Source organism: Triticum aestivum, chromosome 6D (genome assembly GCF_018294505.1).
Source record: "Triticum aestivum cultivar Chinese Spring chromosome 6D, IWGSC CS RefSeq v2.1, whole genome shotgun sequence".
Classification (NCBI taxonomy): Eukaryota; Viridiplantae; Streptophyta; class Magnoliopsida; order Poales; family Poaceae; genus Triticum; species Triticum aestivum.
Genome location: NC_057811.1, coordinates 443015082 through 443024049, shown reverse-complemented (window position 1 = coordinate 443024049; position 8968 = coordinate 443015082).

Below are 8968 nucleotides of genomic sequence, written 5' to 3'. Positions count from 1 at the left end.
CGAGAAATTTAAGCAGCAGCTCGCCGAAGCTCGCTCGCATAGATGGTTCTTCTTCGCATAATAAGTTCGTACACGCCACATACATACATAAAGGTCAGAGATGCTAGACAGGGCCTACGCTACTGCACCACTACAACAAAATTGAGCTCACCGGAGCTCCTGCGGTAGCTGCCCACCGGCGGCGATCAGTCGGAGTCGGAGTCGACCTCGATGTAGAGCTTCACCTGCTCCGCCTTCATCACGCGCAGGTCAGCCTCCTTCGATGCGTGCGCCTGCGATGCCGTGACGCCCGTCTCGAGGAAGAGCCGTCCGTACTCGAGCTCGCGCCGGATGCGCTCTTCCATCTCCTCCTGATCCCTCGCCGACCGCTCAAGGACGACGCGCTCGAGGAGCTCCTCCTGCCCCGGTGGGAGGTAGTCCTCGGGTCCGATGACGCCTCTGCGCGGTGGCGCATCGGGCACGGCCTCCTCCGGCTCCCTCTTCACCGGAACGAGCCGCGAGCTCGATGCGCCCGCGGATGAGCACCCCGTGGATGAGCACCCCGTGGATGAGCACCCCGCGGAACCGTGGCCGGATGAGCTCCGCGCGGACCAGTTGCCGGAGGAGGCGTGGCGGCGACGGGCGCGCTCGAGTTCGAACTCCTCGAGCTCGCGCCGTTTGAATGCTGGCGGCGGCCGGGCACCGTGGTTGAGCCACTGACGTGCCCCCCGCTTGCGCGCGGCGTCAGATCTGGCGCGGCGGCGGCGCTCCGCCTCATCCCCGAGTCGGCCATGGCGGTTCAAGGCTCGCCGGCAGCGACAAATCGAGCGGCGCGGTGAGGAATTGGAGGGGAACGCGGCTGCGGGGGGATAGGGTTTCGACCCGCATCTGCCCCGCAAACCCGCAGTTATAGTGGCTCGGGGGTTGCGTTTGCGGGCTGCGGCAAAAATAATTACGGGCTGGACACCGATGCGGGCTCTGGTCTGGCCAGAAAAATGGGCGGAGCCCGTATAATCGTCGGAATTATGCGGATTTGCGCCGGATGCGGGGTCTGCTAGAGTTGCTCTAAACACTTAGTTCGTTGGTGAAGAACCCCTAGCCTTTGATATCTTGGGTTGTAATTTCAATGGGCATAATGCGTTGCCCCATGGCTCATTACCTTTTGGTCCGTATCTTTGATGGGCCCGGATCCTTTGGCTAGCCCATTATATATCTTTGGGCCTACCCCATAGGTATTCCTCTGTAATCCACTCACTGTTTAGATATAGACTAGGATAAAGGCATCAATTTTATCATGTGCACACTCATTGTTTATTAAATAAAATACGATACAAGTATTTAGTTTTCTCATGCTTCTCTCTCACTATGTAGAATAGGATTATTTATGTGCTCATCATTAGTATTTAATGTGTTAAATTAAACCCATTAAGCTACGCGCGAAGGGCGGCCAACCAGCTATACCACGTGGAGCAAGCTGGTTGGACGTGGTGAAAAAGCTTTTGGGATATTAATTTTAGATGAAGGTGAGGAATTGTTTAAAATGTTTTTCCTTTTAGACAGAGGTGATGACCCCACATATTTTTTAAATGGAGGGCTACGCAAAGTGGCATTCGCTGGTAGGCTGCGTTTGTGAATCTTTTTTACTTCTTTTTCTAGATGAAGGTGAGGATTTAAAAAAAATTATTTTTCTAGATGAAGGTAGGACTGCATGTATTTTTTTAAATAAGAACGTGCACACAACTTCCTCTCAAAGCGGCGCCACCGGGTGGCGCCCCAACCACTAGTCAATTTATAGTAATACAACAAAGTTATCTATTTGTATGATAGAGCAAAAAAACTAACTTTTAGTTAATGGCACAGATGAGTTATGAGCTAACTTGTTTTTTATTGCCATATGTAGAGAGGTATAAAATGTGAACTTGTGGAATGGATTCATCAGGAGTGGCCTGACTCAATCAAGAAGGCTCTGCAGAGCTCTGGGATAGGTATGAGTAGACCAATAAACATGAAATTAAAGACAAACTTGATCAAATGCAGATCAATTCCCATCTTCATGCGCGAAAAGAAGCTAGAGGAGCAATTTGACAAGATTAATGAGGATGGCAGTAACATAATGGACCAAACAGAGCAGAGGGTGGAAAACATGAACTTTCATAGGATAAGTAGGGAGAATGCATAGCATAATAGGAAAGAACAAGCCGATAAAGACAGGGCTGAGATGGACGAAGAGAATAAGAGGCTCAATAATCTTATTGTCCAGCTGAAATCAATTTAGGTTGCCCAAGGTGTGATCAGAAACTTGAAGAAAGAGAGGACGTGTTCAAGGAGAAGAAGCTGGAGTATGGCATTTCTGATCCAGTTTCAGATGGTGGGGGGTGATCTAAGAGCAAGCTAAAGAGGATCAATCGAATTTGTGATGAATGATGTAGTGATGCAATTTGAATATGTGTGGTGCCTAATGAATATCTATGTTAACAATGGTACCTGGAGAACTATCTATGTTTTGTATGATTAAGTTCAAATCATGAGAACTTGGTATGTAGTAGTAATGATTGTGAGTAGTTGATGAATGCTGTTATGTTTGATTTAGTTTGAATGCTGATAACTTGGTATGTAGTTTAAATTTTTGGCACTGGCATGCTCGATGGTATGTTTGAGTGGTGCATGTGTTATGTTTGATCCACATGATGAAGTTTTAAAATTACCAGGTAGTTTTAGAATTTTGGCACTGGCCTTGCTGGATATATGCATTGAGGTCAAATGGATTGCATTGAGTGATGCATGGTGTTATGTTTGAAACCAAAGGTGATGGATTTCACAATGGCTATGTTTGAAACCATTTTGTGTGGTCAACTATGAATAAAAAATGATGGATCAATTTTGAACAAGAGGGATCAAAGTCACCTTGGAATACATTGGCCATCAAAGGTACACTGACATAAATAGTTCAAGCATAGAGCGAACTACAGTGACATGGATAGAGCAAACTGCATAAACACCACTGTCATAGATAATTGCAAGATTAGTTCAAAGGCTCTCCCAAATACTCTGACATGACTCCTGACATGGATGCAGAGACTAAACTTGCCTGAATTGGCGCGACAGAACCACTGTGATGCACTCCCATCTCGCTGTCTGAATAGGATCTGCCGCACCGGCTTCAAGAATAGCCCACTATACTGTCAATCACGGCGTAGTCGACTGCCACACCTGCTGCATCCTTTGTCGCCCCTCCAGGGTGGCCTCACTCTCGATGAGTAGAGACAGCTACCGGTAGAACCCTGTCTGCCCTTCGCTCGATCACCGAGAGCTGAACCGCTAATAGGCCTCCATGCTCATATCGAACATTCACGTAGATCGAACACGCACACGCTCTTTGCAAGAGCACCTTAATCCATCAGAGCATCCCATGGCGGATCCTCACTGTCTGTTGCATCTCCAGCTGCAGTCACATCCTCTCTGCAGGGGAGATCAAGCAAATCGGACCAGGATCAAGCGGTGGAGGGAGCAAGGTGGCCCGAGATCGAGATCCACGGTGAGGTCTCATGGAGGTGGAGAGGGTGGGATTGGGAGCATTACCAAAGGAGTAGGTGTTAGCCTGTGGCTAGGTGAGGGGGTGTTTTAAAAAGGGAGACGAGGGGGTGTTTGAAAAGGGGGGGGGGTGGGTCCTTCAAAAACTCTCACTCTCTCTCAAATCCGTCGAGAACTCATAACCTCTTGAACCATATAGAAAAACCCAATGGAGTCAACAAATTTCGCTGCTAACCTGACTAATATCTCTACTCCTAAAGGGGTAGTTGGTAGCCTGGTATCCTAGTTTATTTTCGTCTGTTTTTTTCTGCCTCACCTTTCACCACCCACACTGGATTTTTCTCCTCCCATTAAAAAACCAAATCTCATTAAACGGGAGGTCTTTTTCATGCTTGCTTTGGCAGGTACTGACAAGAATTCAGAAATCACGCCATATATGTGAGATCACCTTCCTTAAAGGCAGACATAAGATCTCTCTCGATAACCTTCCAAAACAAAATCAGATATTCCTCAATAACAAATCACTAATCCCGCGCACTATGCCATTTAATAATAATAACAATAATAACAATAATAATAATAATAATAATAATCATCATCATAAGTTTTCTAATACAACAAAAATAACACATCTTTCTTCTTATGGGTGTACGCATCCACGCGCCCTTGCGGAGGGGCGTCGTGTGCGACACCATGGAGTATGCCGTGGTCGGACCTGACACCGACACGATGCTCAAGAATGCCAGGGCGTGGATCACTGCATCGAGGACGGCCATGGCGGAAGGCAGGTCGTCGCACCGTCACATACATGCGTTCGTGGACGCGGTCATATTATATTTCCGGTCAGTCATAGAGAGAGTCAGACATGCTACTTTCTCAAATCAAATGTGACCACTGAAATGTCAGGAAATTCGTTAAGAAACTATTTTCTACAACACTCGGTAGTTCTCGTCCGTAGCAGCCATTAATGTGGAAATATTTTTGAAATTGAGCGCTGAATCAATTTGCAAATCAAACCATTAATGCAATTAATTACGCCCATTTAAATAGGAATTTTTTTCACACCAAATTAATTTGGAAACCGAGTTATTAATGCAATTAATTAATTATGCCTACAAATAATTGGAAGGAGGATCGTTTCCAATTAGGCAGATAATTAATTGATTTGGTTGGCAATTAATAAAACATGCGGAGAATTAGGTAGGCCATTAATTATTTATGTAATTAATTCATTAATTAAGCAAGCAATTAATCGCACCCAATTATTTTGAGAGCGCTCGTGGGAAAGGACGATCAACATGCTCTCAACGACATAGTTGAGCACCGCTTGACAACATGGACAATGGCCACCATGCACTCGCGACATGGGCGTCTCTACTGCTAAAAGGAGAGTTGGTAGCCTGGTATCCTGGTTTATTTTCTTCTGCTTTGTTTGCCTCACCTCCCACCATTTGGTTTCTCCCTCCCATTAAACAGTTAAATCACATTAAAAGGGAGATAGTGTTTGCGTGCTTGCTTTGGCAGGTGCTGATTAAAGTTAATCACGTAAATAACAGGTAACTAAGAATTTAGAAAGCGTACCATATATGTGAGATCACCTTCTTAAAAGACAGATATAATTTTTTCACGACAACCTTCCAAAAAAATCAGACATTCCTTAACAACAAACTGCTAATCACATGCACTATATCGTTTATTATTATCATTATTTGTACTATTAATTGACAATCACAAGTTTTCTAATACAACAAAAATTGAAGAAAATATGCCCTAGAGGCAATAATAAAGTTATTATTTATTTCCTTATATCATGATAAATGTTTATTATTCATGCTATAATTGTATTAACCGGAAACTTAGTACATGTGTGAATACATAGACAAAAACAGAGTGTCCCTAGTATGCCTCTACTTGACTAGCTTGTTTGTCAAAGATGGTTATGTTTCCTGACCATAGACATGTGTTGTCATTTGATGAACAGGATCACATCATTAGAGAATGATGTGATGGACAAGACCCATCCGTTAGCTTAGCATAATGATCGTTTAGTTTTATTGCTATTGCTTTCTTCATGACTTATACATGTTCCTCTGACTATGATATTATGCAACTCCCGAATACCGGAGGAACACTTTGTGTGCTATCAAACGTCACAACGTAACTGGGTGATTATAAAGATGCTCTACAGGTGTCTCCGATGGTGTTTGTTGAGTTGGCATAGATCGAGATTAGGATTTGTCACTCCGTGTATCGGAGAGGTATCTCTGGGCCCTCTCGGTAATGATCATCACTATAAGCCTTGCAAGCAATGTGACTAATGAGTTAGTTGCGGGATGATGCATTACGAAACAAGTAAAGAGACTTGCCGGCAACGAGATTGAACTAGGTATTGAGATACCGACGATCAAATCTTGGGCAAGTAACACACCGATGACAAAGGGAACAACGTATGTTGTTATGCGGTTTGACCGATAAAGATCTTCGTAGAATATGTGGGAGCCAATATGAACATCCAGGTTCCGCTATTGGTTAGGAGATGAGTCTCGGTCATGTCTACATAGTTCTCAAACCCGTAGGGTCCGCACGATTAACGTTCGATGACGATCAGTATTATGAGTTTATGTGTTTTGATGTATCGAAGGTTGTTCGGAGTCCCGGATGTGATCACGGACATGACGAGGAGTATCGAAATGGTCGAGACATAAAGATTGATATATTGGAAGGCTATGTTTGGACATCGGAATGGTTCTGGATGAGTTTGGGCATTTTTTGGAGTACCGGGAGGTTACCGGAACCCCCCGGGGAGTCAATGGGCCTTATTGGGCCTTAGTGGAAGATACGAGGAGGCGGCCAGGTGGAGGGCGCCCCCCCAAGCCCAATCCGAATTGGGGTGGGGGCCGGGCCCCCTTTCCTTCTCTCCCTCTCCCTCTTCCTTCTTCTCCTACTCCAATTAGGGAAAGGGGGGAAATCTACTCCTACTAGGAGTAGGAATCCCCCTTGGGGCGCGCCATAGAGAGGGCCGACCCTCCCCTCCTCCACTCATTTATATACGGGGGAGGGGGGCACCCCATAGACACACAAGTTGACAGTTGTCTTAGCCGTGTGCGGTGCCCCCCTCCACAGATTTCCACCTCGGTCATATCGTTGTAGTGCTTAGGCGAAGCCCTGCGTCAGTAACTTCATCATCACCGTCATCACGCCGTCGTGCTGACGAAACTCTCCATCGGCCTCAGCTGTTTCAAGAGTACGAGGGACGTCACCGAGTTGAACGTGTGCAGATCGCGGAGGTGCCGTGCGTTCGGTACTTGGTCGGTTGGATCGCGAAGACGTTCGACTACATCAACCGCGTTGCTTAACGCTTCCGCTTTCGGTCTACGAGGGTACGTGAACACACTCTCCCGCTCGTTGCTATGTATCACATAGATAGATCTTGCGTGATCGTAGGTAAATTTTTTGAAATACTGTGTTCCCCAACACACGGACATGACGAGGAATCTCGAAATGGTCGAGACATGAAGATCGATATATTGGATGACTATGTTTGGACATCGGAATGGTTCCGGGTGAGTTCGGGCATTTACCGGAGTACCGGGGCGTAACCGGAACCCTTCGGGGAGTGTATGGGCCTTATTGGGCCTTAGTGGGAGAGAGGAGGAGGCTGCCAGGTGGAGGGCGCGCCACCCCCAAGCCCAATCCGAATTGGGTGGGGGCCCAACCCCCCTTTCCTTTCCCTCTCTCCTCCCCTTCCTTCTCTCCTAATCCAACTAGGGAGGGGGGGGGGAATCCTACTCCCGGTGGGAGTAGGACTCCTCCAGGGCACGCCATAGAGGGCCGGCACTCCCCCTCCTCCACTCCTTTATATACGGGGGAGGGGGGCACCCCGTAGACACACAAGTTGATCTCTTAGCCGTGTGCGGTGCCCCCCTCCACAGATTTCCACCTCGGTCATATCATTGCAATGCTTAGGCGAAGCCCTACGTCGGTAACTTCATCATCACCATCATCACGCCATCATGCTGACGAAGCTCTCCCTCGACACTCAGCTGGATCAAGAGTTCGTGGGACGTCACCGAGCCGAACGTGTGCAGATCGCGGACGTGCCGTACTTTTGGTACTAGGATCGGTCGGATCGTGAAGACGTACGACTACATCAACCGCGTTGTCATAACGCTTCCGCTTACGGTCTATGAGGGTACGTGGACTACACTCTCCCCTCTCGTTGCTATGCATCACCATGATAGATCTTGCGTGTGCGTAGGAATTTTTTTGAAATTACTGCATTCCCTAACAGTGGTATCAGAGCCAGGTCTATGCGTAGATGTTATATGCACGAGTAGAACACAAAGAGTTGTGGGCGATAATAGTCATACTGCTTACCAGCATGTCATACTTTGATTCGGCGATATTGTTGGATGAAGCGGCCCGGACCAACATTACGCGTACGCTTACGAGAGACTAGTTCTACCGACGTGCTTCGCACACAGGTGGCTGGCGAGTGTCAGTTTCTCCAACTTTAGTTGAATCGAGTGTGACTATGCCCAGTCCTTGTTGAAGGTTAAAACAACACACTTGACGAAAAATCATTGTGGTTTTGATGCGTAGGTAAGAATGGTTCTTGCTCAGCCCATAGCAGTCACGTAAAACTTGCAACAACAAAGTAGAGGACGTCTAACTTGTTTTTGCAGGTCATGTTGTGATGTGATATGGTCAAAACATGATGCTAAATTTTATTGTATGAGATGATCATGTTTTGCAACAGAGCTATCGGCAATTGGCAGGAGCCATATAGTTGTCACTTTATTGTATGAAATGCAATCACCATGTTATTGCTTTACTTTATCACTAAGCGGTAGCGATAGTCGTAGAAGCAATAGTTGGCGAGACGACAACGATGCTTCGATGGAGATCAAGGTGTCAAGCCGGTGACGATGGTGATCATGACGGTGCTTTGGAGATGGAGATCAAAGGCACAAGATGATGATGGCCATATCATATCACTTATATTGATTGCATGTGATGTTTATCCTGTATGCATCTTATTTTGCTTAGTTTGATGGTAGCATTATAAGATGATCTCTCACTAAATTTCAAGGTATAAGTGTTCTCCCTTAGTATGCACCGTTACTACAGTTCGTCGTGCCGAGACACCACGTGATGATCGGGTGTGATAAGCTCTACGTTCACATACAACGGGTGCAAGCCGGTTTTGCACATGCAGAATACTCAGGTTAAACTTGACGAGCCTAGCATAGGCAGATATGGCCTCGGAACACTGAGACCGAAAGGTCGAGTGTGAATCATATAGTAGATATGATCAACATAGTGATGTTCACCATTGAAACCTACTCCATCTCAGGTGATGATCGGACATGGTTTAGTTGATATGGATCACGTGATCACTTAGATGATTAGAGGGATGTCTATCTAAGTGGGAGTTCTTAAGTAATATGATTACTTG